General features: G+C 37.0%; 1 pseudogene; it reads left to right on the top strand.

Moving 5' to 3' along the window:
- The window catches only part of Vmn2r116l-ps31 (vomeronasal 2, receptor 116 like, pseudogene 31), a 128,660-nt pseudogene that overhangs the window by 88,982 nt on the left and 17,166 nt on the right, over positions 1–22,512 (top strand).

The following is a 22,512-nucleotide window of genomic DNA, read 5'->3' as shown; positions in this document are numbered from 1 at the left end:
AAGATATTCCACGACAAAACCAAATTTACACAATATCTTTCTACAAATCCATCACTACAAAGGATAATAAAGGGTAAAGCCCAACATAAGGAGGCAAGCTATACCTAGAAGAAGCAAGAAACTAATCGTCTTGGCAACAAAATAAAGAGAATGAAAGCACACAAACATAACCTCACATCCAAATATGAATATAACAAGAAGCAATAATCACTATTCCTTAATATCTCTCAATATCAATGGCCTCAACTCCCCAATAAAAAGACATAGATTAACAAACTGGATACGCAACGAGGACCCTGCATTCTGCTGCCTACAGGAAACACACCTCAGAGACAAAGACAGACACTACCTCAGAGTGAAAGGCTGGAAAACAACTTTCCAAGAAAACAGTCAGAAGAAGCAAGCTGGAGTAGCCATTCTAATATTAAATAAAATCAATTTTCAATTAAAAGTCATCAAAAAAGATAAGGAAGGACACTTCATATTCATCAAAGGAAAAATCCACCAAGATGAACTCTCAATCCTAAATATCTATGCCCCAAATACAAGGGCACCTACATACGTAAAAGAAACCTTACTAAAGCTCAAAACACACATTGCACCTCACACAATAATAGTGGGAGATTTCAACACCCCACTCTCATCAATGGACATATCATGGAAACAGAAATTAAACAGAGATGTAGACAGACTAAGAGAAGTCATGAGCCAAATGGACTTAACAGATATTTATAGAACATTCTATCCTAAAGCAAAAGGATATACCTTCTTCTCAGATCCTCATGGTACTTTCTCCAAAATTGACCATATACTTGGTCAAAAAACGGGCCTCAACAGGTACAGAAAGATAGAAATAATCCAATGCGTGCTATCAGACCACCACGGCCTAAAACTGGTCTTCAATAACAATAAGGGAAGAATGCCCACATATACGTGGAAATTGAACAATGCTCTACTTAATGATAACCCAGTCAAGGAAGAAATAAAGAAAGAAATTAAAAACTTTTTAGAATTTAATGAAAATGAAGGTACAACATACCCAAACTTATGGGACACAATGAAAGCTGTGCTAAGAGGAAAACTCATAGCGCTGTGTGCCTGCAGAAAGAAACAGGAAAGAGCATATGTCAGCAGCTTGACAGGACACCTAAAAGCTCTAGAAGAAAAAGAAGCAAATTCACCCAGGAGGAGTAGAAGGCAGGAAATAATCAAACTCAGAGCTGAAATCAACCAAGTAGAAACAAAAAGGACCTTAGAAAGAATCAACAGAATCAAAAGTTGGTTCTTTGAGAAAATCAACAAGATAGATAAACCCTTAGCCAGACTAACGAGAGGACCCAGAGAGTGTGTCCAAATTAACAAAATCAGAAATGAAAAGGGAGACATAACTACAGATTCAGAGGAAATTCAAAAAATCATCAGATCTTACTATAAAAGCCTATATTCAACAAAACTTGAAAATCTTCAGGAAATGGACAATTTCCTAGACAAATACCAGGTTCCGAAGTTAAAACAGGAACAGATAATCCAGTTAAACAACCCCATAACTCCTAAGGAAATAGAAGCAGTCATTAAAGGTCTCCCAACCAAAAAGAGCCCAGGTCCAGATGGGTTTAGTGCAGAATTCTATCAAACATTCATAGAAGACCTCATACCAATATTATCCAAACTATTCCACAAAATTGAAACAGATGGATCACTCCCGAATTCCTTCTATGAAGCCACAATTACTTTTATACCTAAACCCAACAAAGACCCAACAAAGAAAGAGAACTTCAGACCAATTTCCCTTATGAATATCGACGCAAAAATACTCAATAAAATTCTGGCAAACCGAGTCCAAGAGCACATCAAAACAATCATCCACCATGATCAAGTAGGCTTCATCCCAGGCATGCAGGGATGGTTTAATATACGGAAAACCATCAACGTGATCCATTATGTAAACAAACTGAAAGAACAAAACCACATGATCATTTCATTAGATGCTGAGAAAGCATTTGACAAAATTCAACACCCCTTCATGATAAAAGTCCTGGAAAGAATAGGAATTCAAGGCCCATACCTAAACATAGTAAAAGCCATATACAGCAAACCAGTTGCTAACATTACACTAAATGGAGAGAAACTTGAAGCAATCCCACTAAAATCAGGGACTAGACAAGGCTGCCCACTGTCTCCCTACTTATTCAATATAGTTCTTGAAGTTCTAGCCAGAGCAATCAGACAACAAAAGGAGGTCAAGGGGATACAGATCGGAAAAGAAGAAGTCAAAATATCACTATTTGCAGATGATATGATAGTTTATTTAAGTGATCCCAAAAGCTCCACCAGAGAACTACTAAACTCAGTAGGTTAAATTTTTTCTAGTAGTCTTTGAATTAAAATTTATACGTGATAAACATCATTCTAAAATCATCTCTACTCCATTTATATGTTCATCTCTCTGGACAGAGACAAAACAATTTTCAGACTTTTTCAACAAAACCATACTTTTGTTATGCCTCAAAACTATGAATTTATTCTAGCTGATCTTCAGATAATACATAGAAGCCTTTTGTACATCAAGAATTTCAATGTAGTTTCCAAAAATGGTAATATAAACTTCAGGGAGTAAAATAATTTCTAAACTTTGGATCCTCTTACCCCCCAGCTTTCAAATTGACTACAAATTAGCACTTGGACTCTTTATTCTGCTTTCTTGTGTGGAATACTCCAATTATAAGAATTTCCTTTTTAAAATTTTAAATTTAACTTCTACCTCTAGTTTTTTTCTTTCATCAACAAATTCTACACAGTTGATAGAAATGAAGTAATTTCTACAAAGATGCTCTATACTATGCCAGCCCCAGTTAGGATTCCTACACCAGAAACCCCCAACTTTGTAAAAACTGATGTAATTGAGTATCATTGATGTAAATATTCTCAGTCTATTCAAATGGGATAGCAAACCAAATGCTTCTGATGAAAGCCATATAGTTTTTATTTCTCCCTAATATTGCCTAGTATACTATTTAGAGACCAAGACAGTGAAGGAGAAAGCATCACCATTGGTTCTCAACAAACTGCTAGAATATTATATACAATACAAAACCAAACCAAACCAAACCAAAGCAAAACAAAACTCTCTGGCAAATGGATAATATAACTAAATATATTACCTATTTTTATACAAAGATTAAAATAGTATGTTCTTCTTATTCTAGCCAAGCCATCAAAATTTATACATGCCTCCTTTTATGAATTACAAGTTTTTATCCCTTCCCATTTAAAGAATTCTGAGACCATATCAAAAATTTCAGGAGGACATATAAGAAAAACTGGGAATGCAGAATCACTCTTCCTCCATCTTAGTCTTCAAAGACATCTTATTGTAAAGACAAACCGAGTTTACTCTTCTTTATGATAAACCTGTCTCTTTAAAGAATTGATTTATGCCTCACTTGTAGTCTTAACTGCAAATATTTTTATCCTGCTTGTTCCAGGAAATGACAAACATGACTTTGCTTCAAAATAAAATAACACTCTCTCAACTGTAATTTTATTTCAAAAGCTGTTATGACTATTTTATGATAACCTTGCAATTAGGCATTTGATTCAGGAGGTCATTATGATCAACATTACTTACGTTTTTCTCATGTACTTCCACCTATATTGCTGACCAAAAATTTCAGTAAATGGTTTATATTCTTCTTTCTTAGGGATTAAAATAAAGCATTCATCTCCCAACCAGAAAATAGTTATCATATTCAACCAAGAATATTTACCTTGAAACATCTATATAACAGAAAGTATATAATATTCATGCCAATCATTGTACTTTCCTGGTTTATATACCAGAAAATTATAATGCTATTTGTAGCTTATAACTTAGAAATTCCCACATAATATTTAACAGGACAGAGCTTCAGCTTTTTCTCCAATGATACTGTACACTGAAGCATTGTAAATGAAATACAAGAAATGTATATCAAGCAAATACAAACAAAATATGTGTTATACATCATGAATACACTTAGAAACAGTACAGTATAGAGCAGCAGTGATTGCATCATTTATGGATTAACGTATATAGGAATGCATGTCCCTAAAATAGAACATGTAACAATGACAGCGCCAATTATTTTAGTGACATAATGCATAATTATGAAAAAGCTAATAAAGAAATTTCATATTTGTATTGCTTTTAAGGACTGAATAAATTTTCTTACTATATGATTTGGACTCTAACTTTCTGTTGTCCTGTTGTCTCATGTTCTCAATATGTGGGATGAATTCCTAGACATTACATGGAAAATCTAATATTTTATGGAAAAATATAGCCTAGAAATTAAAATAATTTTACGTTATGAAATGGTTAAGTTGGTGAATTCTTGGCCTTGGACATGTAATGGCCTGAGTTGAACCTCTACAATTCAGCACAAAAGAGGACTCTTCACCTAAGTACTAGAATAGAAAGTAAAGAAGAACAACAGGTCTCCCTGACAGGTCAGCTTAGAATATTCAGAAAGTTCCAGAGAGTTAAAACTTTGTCTAAAATGTATAAGGATAATATTATTAAAATATAAAATTGACCAGAAGAAAAAGGGCAGTTGTCCCTAAACACACACACAATGTTCACGATTACTTCTGTATTTGAACATAGGCAGTCACACACACACACACACACACACACACACACACACACACATACACAAACATATGAGAAAATTGAATTATTATTAATTGATATTTACATGCTTATATTTACTAAATTCTTAATATATCACACAGATAATTAATCAGGATTTTGGAAAAAATAAAATGCAAGATACTTATAGAATCTGTGAAGTCAAGGTTTGCATTGTATATGTTTCCAATTTCAGAATTAAATTTTCCATGTAAAATCTTTACTCAGACTTTCCTTCTTAGATGTACATACAGAAAATAAAAACTGCTCACCTGACTCATTCTTTGTGCCAAAACTTCAGCTCAGTGAGTACTTTATGATGTCCTCAAGTTTCAGAAATCCAGCATTAGCAAGAGAGGAACATTTCAACTCTAAGCTGAAGGACAATATTTTATGACCTCATCCCACTTAAAAACTGCAGTTTCATTACATCTTCTGTGGCAAAGATACCCCTTGTTTTGGGAGACAATAACTTTCCAGGGATGTTTTTTGATAGCTAACTACCAAAGCTCATCATTTAATTCATGTGATTGTCTCCAAAGAGACATTCTAAATTGTTTGAAGTAGCTCCAAACAATTAAATTCTCATGACCCCTAAAGATAAACCATTTCAGAGTATATCAAGCATATTAAGGTCTTTGAGAGAATTTTGCAATGAAGTTTCTGTGATTTACTCTACTCCAAACATCTCTTAATTCTACTATAGAAATGTTAGTCTACTATCAATTATCATATTCCAGTACCACCCACTGTTATCACATTGGTCCAATATAATCACTCAGAAATTCAGGAATAACTGCTGAAATGTTTGTGGTAATAATTTGCACCAAAAATCATTCTGAAGCCACATTTAAAACTGCTTACAAATTAAATTGAATAATAATAAGGAAGCATCAACCTGGCACTGACAAAAACTTTGAACATGATCCTATTCATCATAGAATTTACATGCAAGTATCTACCCTTCACAAAAAAAAAAACACCTTTCTTCTTTAAACAATAGGTATGTCATGGATGTGTTTTTAATAAAATTTTATTTAGGGGTCCTAGAGTATTCACAATTAATATTGATGAAAAATATTTTGAACATAATTTTTGTCTTAAGTAAGAATAGATAGTGGATAATGTAGTAAATTAATATTTACATTTCTGTGAGTCCTTAAAGACACAAGAGTTACTAAAGCAGTATAGTCCACATCAGACATCCAGGCTTTCCATTAATTATAGGTTCAGTTCCCAGAATTCTCTGAATTTCAAGATTCAATTCAATACATTACAAATGTAGAAAATTGATCTGGCCTTGTCAAGGTTTCCTGGATGGATAATGTGTTGATTTGAATGAGAAATACCACCACTGACAAAAAGAAAAAAAAAATAAAATCTGTTGCCTGAAGTGCAAACTTATAGATCCTTGGGAAAATTGATTGTGTTGAATGGGGTTTTGTTGGGATAAATATGAAGTAACATTTGGTTGAAGCAAACATAGGTGAAAAGCTAGGGTAGTCTTGTGAAGGAGTGTGTGGCTGTAGCAGACATAGCTGAAAGGATGTTCTGTTAAAACAGACATGTAAAAGTACAAGTGATGAGGTTTTTTCATGAAAAACACACATATTTGGTTTCTTTTGTATTGTATGGTTGAGGTCCATTGGTCAGGACTCTACAGCAAGAAAACATAAACTGTCTTCTGGTGGTTTTCTGACATTTTTTTTCTTTTGTGGAATTGGACTGATTGGCAATGTTGTCAGTTGAGAAAGACATACATGTTTAAGCATGACACAAGGTAAGGCAAGATCCGTGAAAGACACCTGATGTTTAGAGGTGGTATAAGTAGGACTCCATGAATGGTTACAGACCTGAGCTTGGCTGGTTTATCTATGTAAAGTTTGTTGGTCATGTGTTTTTGTTGTTATTTGTTTTGAAAGAGAATCATAGCCAAGAAATTTTCTGGGTATTCTTGTTGGCCATGGTCTCTCCTGCTGCTTGACTTGTGTAGGGGATGAATTCTGGCTCTCTCTGCTAGGTAGTATCACTGTTGTTGACTTGTGTTTTTTCACAGCTCTACTGAACTGAACTGATGAAATAACTGTGAAGTATATAGGAATGAGCAGGCTGGCTTTGTAGATGGATGAAATTAACTCCTAATTTCTTTGTGTGTGTGTGTGTGTGTGTGTGTGTGTGTGTGTGTGTGTATTTGTATTTTCTTTTTTCTTTTCTTTTATTGTAAATTTTCCTTCTTTATATTTCAAATATTATCCCATTTCATGGATTACTGTCTGGAAGTACGTGCATCCTATCCCCCCCCCACCGGCTACATGAGAGAACTCCCCACATCCCATGCGTTCCCTGACACCTCCCCACCCTGGAAAACCCCTACACTGATGAATCAAGCTCTCACATTTTTTTTATTAACTTGAGTATTTCTTATATACATTTCGAGTGTTATTCCCTTTCCTGGTTTCTCTGCAAACATCCCCCTAATCCCTCCCCCTCCCCTTCTGGATGGGTGTTCCCCTCCCAACCCTCCCCCCATTGCCGCCCTCCCCCACCAGTCTAGTTCGCTGGGGGTTCAGTCTTAGCAGGACCCAGGGCTTCCCCTTCCACTGGTGCTCTTACTAGGATATTCATTGCTACCTATGAGGTCAGAGTCCAGGGTCAGTCCATGTATAGTCTTTAGGTAGTGGCTTAGTCCCTGGAAGTTCTGGTTGCTTGGCATTGTTGTACATATGGGGTCTCCAGCCCCTTCAAGCTCTTCCAGTTCTTTCTCTGATTCCTTCAACGGGGGTCCTATTCTCAGTTCAGTGGTTTGCTGCTGGCATTCGCCTCTGTATTGGCTGTGTCTCTCAGGAGCGATCTACATCCGGCTCCTGTCGGTCTGCAATTCTTTGCTTCATCCATCTTGTCTAATTGGGTGGCTGTATATGTATGGGCCACATGTGGGGCAGGCTCTGAATGGGTGTTCCTTCAGTCTCTGTTTTAATCTTTGCCTCTCTCTTCCCTGCCAAGGGTATTCTTGTTCCCCTTTTAAAGAAGGAGTGAAGCATTCACATTTTGATCATCCGTCTTGAGTTTCATTTGTTCTAGGCATCTAGGGTAATTCAACCATTTGGGCTAATAGCCACTTATCAATGAGTGCATACCATGTATGTCTTTCTGTGATTGGGTTAGCTCACTCAGGATGATATTTTCCAGTTCCAACCATTTGCCTACGAATTTCATAAAGTCGTTGTTTTTGATAGCTGAGTAATATTCCATTGTGTAGATGTACCACATTTTCTGTATCCATTCCTCTGTTGAAGGGCATCTGGGTTCTTTCCAGCTTCTGGCTATTATAAATAAGGCTGCAATAAACATAGTGGAGCACGTGTCTTTTTTATATGTTGGGGCATCTTTTGGGTATATGCCCAAGAGAGGTGTAGCTGGATCCTCAGGCAGTTCAATGTCCAATTTTCTGAGGATCCTCCAGACTGATTTCCAGAATGGTTGTACCAGCGTGCAATCCCACCAACAATGGAGGAGTGTTCCTCTTTCTGCACATCCTCGCCAGCATCTGTTGTCCCCTGTGTTTTTGATCTTAGCCATTCTCACTGGTGTGAGGGGAAATCTCAGGGTTGTTTTGATTTGCATTTCCCTTATGACTAAAGATATTGAACATTTCTTTAGGTGTTTCTCAGCCATTTGGCATTCCTCAGCTGTGAATTCTTTGTTTAGCTCTGAACCCCATTTTTTAATAGGATTATTTGGTTCCCTGCGGTCTAACTTCTTGAGTTCTTTGTATATTTTGGATATAAGGCCTCTATCAGTTGTTGGATTTTTAAAGATCTTTTCTCAATCTGTTGGTTGCCGTTCTGTCCTACCAATTGTGTCATTTGCTTTATGGTCTGAGGTTTCTTTCTTTGTTGGGTCTTTGTGTGGTTTAGGTATAAGAGTAATTGTGTATTCATAGAAGGAATTCGGTAGTGCTCCATCTGTTTCAATTTTGTGGAATAGTTTGGATAATATTGGTATGAGGTCTTCTATGAAGGTCTGATAAAATTCTGCACTAAACCCGTCTGGACCTGGGCTCTTTTTGGTTGGGAAACCTTTAATGACTGCTTCTATTTCATTAGGAATTCTGGGTTTGTTTAACTGGTTTATCTGTTCCTGATTTAACTTCGATACCTGGTATCTGTCTAGGAAATTGTCCATTTCCTGAAGATTTTCAAGTTTTGTTGAATATAGGTTATTATAGTAAGATCTGATGATTTTTTGAATTTCCTATGAATCTATACTTATGTCTTCCTTTTCATTTCTGATTTTGTTAATTTGGACACACTCTCTGTGTCCTCTCGTTAGTCTGGCTAAGGGTTTATCTATCTTGTTGATTTTCTCAAAAAACCAACTTTTGTTTCTGTTGATTCTTTCTATGGTCCCTTTTGCTTCTACTTTTTTGATTTCAGCTCTGAATTTGATTATTTCCTGCCTTCTACTCCTCCTGGGTGTATTTGCATCTTTTTGTTCTAGAGCTTTTAGGTGTGCTGTCAAGCTGATGACATATGCTCTTTCCTCTTTCTTACTGCAGGCACTCAGAGCTATGAGTTTTCCTCTTAGCACAGCTTTCATTGTGTCCCATAAGTTTGGGTATGTTGTACATTCATTTTCATTAAATTCTAAAAAGTTTTTAATTTCTTTCTTTATTTCTTCCTTGACCAGGTTATCATTGAGTAGAGCATTGTTCAACTTCCACATATATGAGGGCATTCTTCCCTTATTGTTATTGAAGACCAGCTTTAGGCCGTGGTGGTCTGATAGTACGCATGGGACTATTTCTATCTTTCTGTACCTGTTGAGACCCATTTTTTGACCAGTTATATGGTCAATTTTGGAGAATGTACCATGAGGATCTGAGAAGAAGGTATATCCTTTTGCTTTAGGATAGAATGTTCTATAAATATCTGTTAAGTCCATTTGGTTCATGACTTCCCTTAGTCTGTCTACATCTCTGTTTAATTTCTGTTTCCATGATCTATCCATTGATGAGAGTGGGGTGTTGAAATTTCCTACTATTATTGTGTGAGGGGCAATGTGTGTTTTGAGCTTTAGTAAGGTTTCTTTTATGTATGTAGGTGCCCTTGTATTTGGGGCATAGATATTTAGGATTGAGAGTTCTTCTTGCTGGATTTTTCCTTTGATGAATATAAAGTGTCCTTCCTTATCTTTTTTGATGTTGAAAATTGATTTTATTTGATATTAGAATGGCTACTCCAGCTTGCTTCTTCCAACCATTTGCTTGGAAAGTCGTTTTCCACCCTTTGTTTCTGAGGTTTATTTCCTGTAGGCAGCAGAATGCAGGGTCCTCGGTGCGTATCCAGTTTGTTAATCTATGTCTTTTTATTGGGGAGTTGAGGCCATTGATGTTGAGAGATATTAAGGAATAGTGATTATTGCTTCCAGTTATATTCATATTTGGATATGAGGTTATGTTTGTGTGCTTTTCTTCTCTTTGTTTTCTTGCCAAGACGATTAGTTTCTTGCTTTTTCTAGGGTATAGCTTGCCTCCTTATATTGGGCTTTACCATTTATTATACTTTGCAGCGCTGGATTTGTAGAAAGATATTGTGTAAATTTGGTTTTGTCATGGAATATCTTGGTTTCTCCATCTATGTTAATTGAGAGTTTTGCAGGATACAGTAACCTGGGCTGGCATTTGTGTTCTCTTAGACATCTGTATGTGTTCTCTGTATGACATCTGTCCTGGATCTTCTGGCTTTCATAGTCTCTGGCGAAAAGTCTGGTGTGATTCTGATAGGTCTGCCTTTATATGTTACTTGACCTTTTTCCCTTACTGCTTTTAATATTTTTTCTTTACTTTGTGCATTTGGTGTTTTGACTATTATGTGTCAGGAGGTGTTTCTTTTCTGGTCTTATCTATTTGGAGTTCTGTAGGCTTCTTGAAGCCTATGGGTATCTCTTTTTTTAGGCTAGGGAAGTTTGCTTCTATGATTTTCTTGAAGATATTTACTGGTCCTTTGAGCTGGGAGTCTTCACTCTCCTCTATACCTATTATCCTTAGGTTTGATCTTCTCATTGAGTCCTGGATTTCCTGTATGTTTTGGACCAGTAGCTTTTTCTGCTTTACCTTATCTTTGACAGTTGAGTTGATGGTTTCTGTGGAATCTTCTGCTCGTGAGATTCTCTCTTCTATCTCTTGTATTCTGTTGGTGATGCTTGTATCTATGGCTCCTTGTCTCATCCTTTGGTTTTCTATATCCAGAGTTGTCTCCCGTTGTGCTTTCGTTATCGGTTCTTTTTCCATTTTTAATTCCTTCACCTGTCTCATTGTGTTTTCCTGGAATACTTTCAGGGATTTTTGTGTCTCCTCTCTGTAGGCTTCTACTTGTTTATTTATGTTTTCCTGTGTTTCTCTAAGGGAGTTCTTCATGTCTTTCTTGAAGTCCTCCAGCATCATGATCAAATATGATTTTGAAACTAGATCTTGCTTTTCTGGTGTGTTTGGATATTCTGTGTTTGTTTGGTCGGAGATTTGGGCTCCGATGATGCCATGTAGTCTTGGTTCCTGTTGCTTGGGTTCCTGCGCTTGCCTTTCGCCATCAGATTATCTCTAGTGTTACTTTGTTCTGCTATTTCTGACAGTGGCTAGACTGTCCTATAAGCCTGTGTGTCAGGAGTGCTGTAGACCTGTTTTCCTGTTTTCTTTCAGCCCATTATGGGGACAGAGTGTTCTGCTTTCGGGCATGTAGTTTTTCCTATCTACAGGTCTTCAGCTGTTCCTGTAGGCCTGTGTCTTGAGTTCACCAGGCAGGTCACTTGCAGCAGAAAAGTTGGTCTTACCTGCGGTCCTGTGGCTCAAGTTTGCTCATGGGGTGTTGCTTTTGAGCTCTCCGAGGCTGCAGCAACCAGGAAGATCTGTGCCGCCCTTTCTGGGAGCTTCCGTGCACCAGGGTTCCAGATGGGGTTTGGTGTTTTCCTCTGGCGTCAGAGATGTGTGCAGAGTGCAGTCTCTTCTGGTTTCCCAGGCGTGTCTGCCTCTCTGAAGGTTTAGCTCTCCCTCCCATAGGATTTGGGTGCAGAGAACTGTTTATCCGGTCGGTCCCTTCAGGTTCCGGTGGTGTCTCAGACGCAGCGAAATTTCTGCTCCTGTGCCTTATCCAAGGGAACCCAGAGACTGTATACAGTTTCCTCTTGGGCCAGGGATGTGGGCAGGTGTGGACAGTGTTGGTGGTCTCTTCACCTCTGCAGTCTCAGGAGTGCCCACCTGTCTCGGCGGTGAGCTCTCTCTCCCTTTATGTGTTTGTTTGTTTAGAGATATATTGATATTGAATTTGGTTTAGGAAAACATTTAAATGCTTGAAGTGTTGGTTAATAAACCATTCTAAAAGGAAAATGAAAAAAGTGGGGTTTAGTGTGACTTGAACTTTGAATTCCTGCAAAAACTGGTTTCACAGGAGACTAATGTTCATGTTTCCAAGAGACTGTTCTTGTGATATTTTGTCAATGAATGTTGCCACTTTTTGGTCTTAAAACAAAAGAATCTGACTGAATCTAAAGTGAATAGTTATAAATTAATCCCCTTTGCTGGAAGAAATCTAAACACAACCTGGTATTGACTCTGTTGTCTGTTTATTAATGTTCACTCTTATGAAGATTTAAAATGAAGAATAGAAAGTTAAGGAAGAAAATCACAAAATGTACAGACTAAGAAATGGAATGCAGCTAAATCCTATGTTCAAATAAATAAAGTGATTAACTGAAAGCACTGTGTTAAATGGAATAAAGAAAGTTGGGACCTCAGGGCAAGATTCTACCTAGTTAAGCTACCAACTTGTATAAATGGATTAGAGGAAAACTTAGAGCTGGGTATGGGGGTTTATAACTTTAATTCCTGCTCTTGCATCTCTCAGGTTAGGGACATCCTGGAATACAGATTGAGGTTCAGGATATACAAATGTAGTCAGAAAAACACTGCAGTAAAAACAACAAAAACAAAGCAAACAATAAAATTAATGCTGATCAATATTTAATTGAATACATGGGGTACCATTTTAAGCCATGTGGTCCTGAAATTAGAGTCAAGGGATAGAAGGAAGAGATTATGATATCTTTCTTTCTTTCTTTCTTTCTTTCTTTCTTTCTTTCTTTCTTCCTTTCTTTCTTTCTTCCTTTCCTTCCTTCATTTCTTTCTTTCTTTTTTGTGGCTCAGAAAAGTTTTTGAATCCAGGAGTGTAAAAGGGATGTTCATGAATGGAGACTCAGAGAAGCCATTATAAGTTCCAAAGGACAACCCTGCATTGCCTTGGAGATCTCATAATGTTGAAGGTGATTGATCTCTGGCCTGCTTGCCAAGGAGCATTGCCAAAATGGAATGGAGCCCAAGAGAAAGCTGTGTTTAGCAGTCAATAAAAATGAAATGAATTAGTGACCTGAGAACCATGTTGCCATCCTGCTGGGAGATTGACTGGCCTATAATGGGCTGAAGTGGTACACAGTACTGGACTTAGGTCAGAAAACAGATGATCCCTGGCCTTTAAGTGCACCAACTATACTGGGTGCTGAAACTGATGGCTTCTAAAATTCTAAAATCTTTTTTTTAGTATTTTGAGATTCAAAGCACCTAGCTTTCCCTGTTGCTAAACAGCAGGGGATTAAGTAAAACAGTCCTTTGTTCTTTTTCCACAGTTCATCTGCATACAGTGCCCCAAGGTTAGGAGTTTGTTTAACTCCTTGTTAGCTAGAGAAAGCCATTCACAGGAAAAAATAAAAGTCACTTTGAAATGAGGGTCTAATCATGATTTCTAAGAAAAAGTAAGGGACGGGGGCGGGAGGCGGGACCTAGGAGTCTATTTGCTAATTTATTCTTGTTATTCTCAGTTCTCATTTTCTCAGAATACATGCTGACATTTTATTTATTTCAAAGTTTCACCACAAGTTTAAACATAAATTCAAATAATAATTGAATAAGAAGTTTACAACACAGACTTTACATGTGTTTCTATTAAGGTTAGATATCTAGGTTCATTATCTCTGACTAGCACCACAGCTCCATTGAGAATATAAAAACATAATACTTATATCTAAGTTAACATGGAAGTTTTGCATATATAAACCCTGTCAATATTTTATTTTCTGTCCTTGCACCTAAAATAAATCCTTCATTCTCAGTTCATGATCTTTAGCTAGTTGTTTTACAACCTAAACAAATGTTATAAATGCCTGCTTTCTGTATCAGAAGCAATTTACTCCTGCAATGTGAAGATTGGTGGAGTTCCAATTGCAGCTTTCATATCAGAGGGACCTCTAATATGAAATCATAATTACAAAGGGCTGAATATTTACCAGTATAATTTTAGAAATTCTTGTAGAATTATTAAGAATTTAAAAATCATCATATAACAAGATGGTGCAAATTCATTGATCTATAAAAAATATGCCCGCCCTGTACAAGAGATCATAAGATTACTTTTTTAAAGAAAGGAAAGTCGTATCTGTTGCAAAAATCCAATCCTGAGATTTGTCATTCAGGCCCCCCCGAAAGAGCTGATTCATTGGCGCTCCATAAAGAGAGATCTCTGAAAGATCATCTGCTAGCCTGTAGCATCTCCTAGATGGTCCCAATACCATGACAATGCAGAGTTTGGAGTTTACTCAGCTTGTTTTTGTTTTTGTTTTTTGTTTGTTTGTTTTTAATTTTTTGATCTGGTATTTCTTGCTATCTTTTCTTTCTTCTAATTTGTAATGGTAATGTATACTGTGTGCCATTCTACATTGGAAGTAAGTGATCTACTTTTGTAATTTGATTTTATAGGGAATAATATATAAGAAATTGCATGAATCTCAGAAAAAACTTTGATCTTTGGACTTTAAATAAATTCGAGGGTGTTTTAGACCATGGGAACTTTTGAAGTTGGACTAAATTTACTTTGAATTCTGTATCACTACAAGCATATGAGAGTCAAGGTATTGAATGCAGTGGTTTGGACAGGAATGACCCCAATAGAGTATTGTGTTTAAAAGTCTTGCCCAGAGTGAGTCACTATTAGTAGGTGTAGCCTTGTTGATGTAGGTGTGGATATACTAGAGGAAATCTGTCACTGTGTTTGCAGGATTAAATGTCTAGAAAACTCAGGTCTGTCCAATGTCTCTCGGATTCCCATTTTGGTGCCATTGGTTAAGAAGCAGACCTCTCAGGTCCATGTTGAATTACTTTTCTGTCTGTATACTTCTATGCATCTTACCATGACAATGTTAAGTTAAATCTTTTAAATCATGAGCTAGCCTTCAATTAAGTGTTTTCCTTTTTGAGAACAACCATGAATATTATGTCTCTTTACAGCAGCAATCTCTAGCTAAATATAATATTTCTCAGCCAGAGGTTTGATTTTGTGTCTACCTCAATTATTCATGCTGGTGTTTTGTATCATTAGAGCATACTCAGATGATTGTAGGTTTTTTTTTTCAATGAAATTATAAGTATAATGCTCCTGTCATATTGAGAAATCATGTTTTTCCCTGACATTATTCAGAACATCTGATTATTAGCATCTTTCCACTGTTCTTCTTCAAACTTCTTTTTAATTTTTTAATTTATAATTATATTTTTTATCAGTGCTGAGAACAATGTTTTATGTAGCAATTTACATGTAATACAAAATGGTAGAAATATATTTAGGACCATTTGAGAATTGCTGAAAATTCTGTTCTTCACCCAAACCCAAATTCACTGAGTGATTTTATGAAACTCAAGTAAAAAAACCTCAGACATAATTTGTAAATTCAAATGTTATAAAACAATACAAAGAGATGCTAACTTGATGCATAATGTTCTGAAAAATGATAGTAGAAGATGAAGCAGTTAAGTTATATTTTCTATGATTATATCATTGTTCTAAGAGTAGAAAAACTTGTGCCTCAGATATACCTAGAATTCTTAACATAAACTGACCACGAGAGTCTTAGCAGTGCTCTGTGTTCCATGGCATGACTATGTGAACAGGGCAAAGTTCCCATGTTGTGCATTCAGTCAACACTGCAGTGATGCCTCATGACACAGGAAGGGGAAGTGATGTTGGACACATCAAATATGTTTGATGTTCCCCCACTTTGGCTTGCAACTTTTTTTTTCACCTTTATTGACTTGAGTATTTCTTATTTCTATTTCGATAGTTATTCCCCTTCCTGGTTTCTGGGCCAACATCCCCCTCACCCCTCCCTGTCACCTTCTTTACAGGTGTTTTCCTCCCCATCCTCCCCTCATTACCGCCCTCCCACCAACAATCACCACGTTCACTGGGGGTTCAGTCTTGGCAGGACCAAGGACTTCCCCTTCCATTAGTTCTCCTACTAGGCTATTCATTGATATGTATACAGTTGGAGTCCAGGGTCAGTCCATGTATACTCTTTGAGTAGTGGCTTAGTCCCTGGAAGTTCTGGTTGGTTGGTATTGTTGTTCCTATGGGGTCTCAAGGCCCTTCAAGCTCTTTCAGTCCTTTCTAAGATTCCTTCAATGGGGGTTCCGTTCTCAGTTCAGTGGTTTAATGATTCCATTTGGCTATGTATTAGCTGTATTTTGACTGTGTCTCTGAGGAGAGATCTACATCAGGTCCCTGTCAGCCTGCATTTCTTTGCTTCATCCATCTTATCTACTTTGGTGGCTGTATATGTATGGGCCATATGTGGGGCAGGCTCTGAATGGTTGTTCCTTCTGCCTATGTTCTAAACTTTGCTTCCTATCCCATCCCAAGGGTATTCTTGTTCCCCTTTTAAAGAAGGAGTGAAGCATTTTCATTTTGGTTATCTTTCTTGATTTTCACGTGTTCTGTGTATCTAGGGTAATTCAAGCATTTGGGCTAATATCCACATATCAATAGGTACATACCATGTGTATTTTTCTGTGGTTGGATTACCTCACTCAAGATGATATTTTTCATTTCCAAACATTTGCCTATGAATTTCATAAAATCATTGTGTTTGATAGATGAACAATATTGCATTGTGTAGACGTACTATACTTTCTGTATCCATTCCTCTGTTGAAGGGCATCTGGGTTCTTTCCAGCTTCTGGCTATTATAAATAAGGCTGCTATGAACATAATGGAACACGTGTCTTTTTTATATGTTGGGACATCTTTTGGGTATATGCCCAAGAGAGGTATAGCTGGGTCCTCAGGTAGATCAATGTCCAATTTTCGGGGTAACCTCCACACTGATTTCCAGATTGGTTTTACCAGTTTCCAGTCTCACCAGCAATGGAGAAGTGTTCCTCTTTGCCCACATCCTCGCCAGCATCTGCTGTCACCTGAGTTTTTCATCTTAGCCATTCTCACTGGTGTGAGGTGAAATCTCAGGGTTGTTTTGATTTGCATTTCCCTTATGACAAAAGATGTTGAACATTTCTTTAGGTGTTTCTCAGCCATTCGGCATTCCTCAGCTGTGAATTCTTTGTTTGGCTCTGAACCTCATTTTTAAGAGTGTTATTTGTCTCCCTGCGGTCTAACTTCTTGAGTTCCTTGTGTATTTTGGCTATAAGGCCTCTATCTGTTGTAGGATTGGTAAAGATCTTTTCCCAATCTGATGGTTGCTGTTTTGTCCTAACAACAGTGTCCTGTGCCTTACAGAAGCTTTGCAGTTTTATGAGATCCCATTTGTCGATTCTTGATCTTAGAGCATAAGCCATTGGTGTTTTGTTCAGGAAATTGTCTCCAGTGCCCATGTGTTTGAGATGCTTCCCTAACTTTTCTTCTATTAGTTTGAGTGTATTTGGTTTGATGTGGCAGTCCTTGATCCACTTGGACTTAAGCTTTTTACAGGGTGATAAGCATAGATCTATATGCACTCTTCTACATGTTGACCTCCAGTTGAACCACCATCATTTGCTGAAAATGCTATCTTTTTTCACTGGATGGTTTTGGCTACTTTGTCAAAAATTAAGTAATCACAGGTGTGTGGATTCATTTGTGGGCCTTTAATTCTATTCCACTGGTCTATCTGTCTGTCTCTGTACCATTACAATGCAGTTTTTTTTCACTGTTGCTCTGTAATACTGCTTGACTTCAGGGATAGTGATTCCCCCCGGAAGTCCTTTTATTTTTGAGTATAGTTTTACCTATCCTGGGTTTTTTCTTATTCCAGATGAATTTGCAAATTGTTCTGTCAAACTCTATGAAAAATTGGATTGGAATTTCATGGGGATTGCATTGAATCTGTACGCTTCCTTTTGTAAAATGGCCATTTTTACTATATTAATCCTACCAATCATGAGCATGGGAGATCTTTCCATCTTCTGAGATCTTCTTCAATTTCTTTCTTCAAAGGCTTGAAGTTCTTATCATACAGATCTTTCACTTGCTTGGATAAAGTCACACCATGGTATTTTATATTATTTGGGTCTATTATGGAGGGTGTTGTTTCCCTAATTTCTTTCTCGGCTTGTTTCCCTTTAGTGTAGACAAATGCTACTGATTTATTTGAATTAATTTTATATCCAGCCACTTTGTTGTAAATGGACAATTTCCTAAACAGATACCACGTACTGAAGTTAAATCAGGAACAGATAAACCATTTAAACAACCCCATAACTCCTAAAGAAATAGAAGCAGTCATTAAAGGTCTCCCAACCAAAACGATCCCAGGTCCAGACAGGTTTAGTGCAGAATTCTATCAGACCTTCATAGAAGACCTCATACAAATACTATCCAAGCTATTCCACAAAATTGAAACAGATGGAGCACTGCCGAATTCCTTCTATGAAGCCACAATTACTCTTATACCTAAACCACACAAAGACCCAACAAAGAAAGAGAACTTCAGAACAATTTCCCTTATGAATATCAACGCAAAAATACTCAATAAAATCTGGCAAACCGAATCCAAGAGCACATCAAAACAATCATTCACCACGATCAAGTAGGCTTCATCCCAGGCATGCAGGGATGGTTTAATATACCGAAAACCATCAATGTTATCCATTATATAAACAAACTGAAAGATAAAAACCATATGATCATTTCCTTAGATGCTGAGAAAGCATTTGACAAAATTCAACACCCCTTCATGATAAAAGTCCTGGAAAGAATAGGAATTCAAGGCCCATACCTAAACATAGTAAAAGCCATATTCAGCAAACCAGTAGCTAACATTAAACTAAATGGAGAGAAACTTGAAGCAATCCCACTAAAATCAGGGACTACACAAGGTTGCCACTCTCTCCCTACTTATTCAATATAGTTCTTGAAGTTCTAGCCAGAACAATCAGACAACAAAAAGAGATTAAAGGGATACAGATTGGAAAAGAAGTCAAAATATCAATATTTGCAGTTGATATTTAGTATATTAGTATATTTAAATTTCCCAAAAGTTCCATCAGAGAACTACTAAAGCTGATAAACAACTTCAGCAAAGTGGCTAGGTATAAAATTAATTTTTTAAATATTATTTTATGTATTTAAATACCAAATGTCCCCTCCTCATCTCCCTTCACACAGTTCTTTCCTTAATGTTGCACCATATTTGCCTCAGAGATGGTATCCCCTGGAATCTCCCCTCCCTGGAGTCTCAGTTCTTTACAGGGTTAGGACACATAAGGCAGTCCTCTAGTACATATATATGAATATTCTCAGACCAGCCCATTTATGTTCTTTAGTTTGTATTTTAGTCTCTGGGAGCTCCTAGGAAATCTTGTTAGTTAACAGTATTAGTGTTCCTACAAAGTTGCCATCTGCTTCAGTTTCTTCATTTGTTCCCCAAAATCTTTCATAAGGGTCACTACCTCAGAAAAGTGCTTGGCTGTATCTGTATCTGTCTCAGTCAGCTGCTGGTCAAATATCTCATAAGATAGCCATGCCAGGCTCCTGTCTGTAAGCATGACATAGCATCATTAGTAGTATTTTTCCAATACTCCTGAATACCTGCAAGTCCCCATTTGCATTCATTCTCCTGGCTTTCTGGGCTTCTCTTTTATTTCCATGCTTACCTAATTGTATCCCCTCCCCCCTCTCATCAACCACCATGTTCATCCCTCATTCTGTCTCCCATGATTATTTTGTTCCTTCTCCTTTGTAGGATTGAAGCATCCTCCTTTGAGCCTTATTTCCTGTTTAAATTCTCAGGGTTGGTGGGGTTTATCATGGGCTTTCCTGTATTTTAGGTTAATATCCACTTATTAGTACATGCCAGGAATGTCCTTTTGAGTCTGGGTTACCTCACTCAGGATGATATTTTCTAGTACCATCCACTTGCCTGCAAAATTCATGATGCTCTTGCTGAATAGTATTTCATTGTGTAAATGACCACATTTTTTATATACATTCTTTGGTTAAGGGACATCTGGCTGCTTCTATTTTCTATCTATTACAAATACGACTTTTATGAACATAGTGAAGCATGTGCCCTTATCATATTGTATTGCATCCCAGGAGTGTTATAGCTGGAACTTCAGATAGAACTATTTCAATTTTCTGTGGAACCACCAGAAATCCAAGAACTCCTATTACATTCCAGCAGATCTCCTATTATGAATGAAAATAATTCCTAATTTGTAGACAGTTTTCATTAGACCTGCTTATAAAAGATAAATAAATTATGCTTTACACAAGTGCAATTAGAGAATGGTAATTCTAGATTATCTTTTCTAATTCTAATACATTTCCCCAATCTAGTTCCAAATACTCATGGTGAAGAAATTAAATTATATATTTCATAGAAAATAGATGAACAAAGTTTGCTATACAAACATACAAGCATATGAGGTAAAGGTAACATTTCTTTTGTGCATTTTATGCCATTTCCACAAGTATAATTTCAAGAACTACCAGTATATTCTGGCTCTGATATTTGTGATTGAGGAGATCAATGGAAACCCCAATCTTTTATCCAATATATCTCTTGGATTTTATTTCTACAATGTCAGATTCACTGAGAAGGACACACTTATGAATGTCTGTATTTGGCTCACAGTACATGGAGAGATATGTTTTACCTAATTACAAATGTGAATAAAAGCATTTTACTGCTGCACTCACAGGAACATCATGGACTACATCTGCCCAAATGGGCACATTATTTCAACTCTTTAAATTTCCCCAGGTGAGAAAACCTGGAGTTTAGCAACTGGGAATTAGGAGTGCTTTGTCGATGTTTTATATGTCTTTAAAATTAAAAAAGAGATACTTGAATTATTCAAACATCAAAGCATGTACTCAAACACATGGAGATCAACCCACATTTCTCCTGCTTGCAGGAGAACATATGGTGAAATGAAGACAGGTAGGTACTTGAAACTAACAGGCTAGCCAATGATTTTTGTAAAATTCTGGAAGTGCAATCTTCTTTTAAAATTAGGGAAAATATCTTTTTCTTATTCTCATCTTTTGATTAGGGAAAGAAATATTGCTTGATATCATTACTTTTCCTCTTCTTTCTCAATTTGTTTCAGCTTTCCTTTGGCCCATATGATCATATTTTGAGTGACCAAAATCAGTATTCTTCTCTCTACCAAATGGTCCTCATGACCTCATCTCATTCACTTGGCATTGTCTCTTTGGTGGTTCATTTTAGGTTGTCCTGGGTTGGTCTCATTCTCCCAGATGACCACAAAGGCAATACAGTTCTATCAGATTTCAGAAATGAGATAGAGAGAAAAGGAGTCTGCATAGCTTTTGTGAAAAGGATCCCTGCCACTTGGATTTCACATTTTAACAAATCCTGGAAAAATATGGATGAGACAAATGTCAATATTATTTATGGTGACATTGATTCTCTAGAAGGTCTAATGAGAAATATTGGGCAAAGGTTATTGACATGGCAAGTCTGGGTCAAAAATATTGAACCCCATGTTATTGCTGATTATTTCATGTTAGACTCATTCTTTGGGAGCCTTATTTTTACACACTATTATACAGTAAGAATTGAGTTTACTAATTTTGTTCAAACAGTTAATCCATACAAATACCCAGAAGATATTTATCTTCCTAAGTTGTGGACTTTGTTTTCACGTGCTCATTTTCAGATATTGATTGTCAACTTTTGAACAACTGTCAATTCAATGTATCTTTGGATGTATTGCCTCGTCACATATTTGTTGTGTTCATGAGTGATGAGAGTATCAGCATATACAATGCTGTGTATGCTGTGGCTCACAGTCTCCATGAGATGAGACATCAGCAAGTACAAATGCAATCATATGAAAATGGGGACGAAATCATGTTTTCTGAGAAAGGTAATATCCTTTCTACTTTATTGTAATGTCAGCATTCTGTTGTATGAGATTTGCTGTAACATTTAATTTGGTATTGAAATTTTAGTTTAGGTTGTCCCCAATTACAAGAAATTTTGTGTTTCTTTCTGTTTTAATTAATTCATTCATATTTAATTATTTTTACAATCCAGATTTTATTCACCTCCCAGTCCACCCCCCAAGAGTTCCACATTCCATACCTCTTTCCCAATCCCTGTATTCCCCACATACCCCAGTCTGCACAAGAATGTGCCCAACCCACCCACCCCACAAGACCTCCAAACTTCTGGGGGCCTCCAGTCTTTTGAGGGTTAGATGCATCTTCTCTAACTGAATCCAGACCCAGGAGTCCTCTGCTGTATATGTGTTGGAGGCCTCATCTCAGTTGGTGTATATTGCCTGGTTGGTGATCCAGTGTCTAAGAGATCTCAGTGGTCCAGGATAATTGAGAGTGCTGGTCCTCCTACAGGGTTGCCCTCCTCAGATTCCCCCAGCTTTTCCCTAACTCAACCAGAGGGTTCAGCAGCTTCTGTTCATTGGTAGGGTGCACAAATCTGCATCTGACTCTTTTAGTTGCTTGTTGGGTCTTTTGGAGTACAGTCATGGTAGGTATCTTTTT

Source organism: Rattus norvegicus, chromosome 8 (assembly GCF_021556685.1).
Source record: "Rattus norvegicus strain SHRSP/BbbUtx chromosome 8, alternate assembly SHRSP_T2T, whole genome shotgun sequence".
Lineage (NCBI taxonomy): Eukaryota > Metazoa > Chordata > Mammalia > Rodentia > Muridae > Rattus > Rattus norvegicus.
Note: the sequence above shows the minus strand (reverse complement) of the source record. Positions and strands in the feature narration are given on the sequence as shown.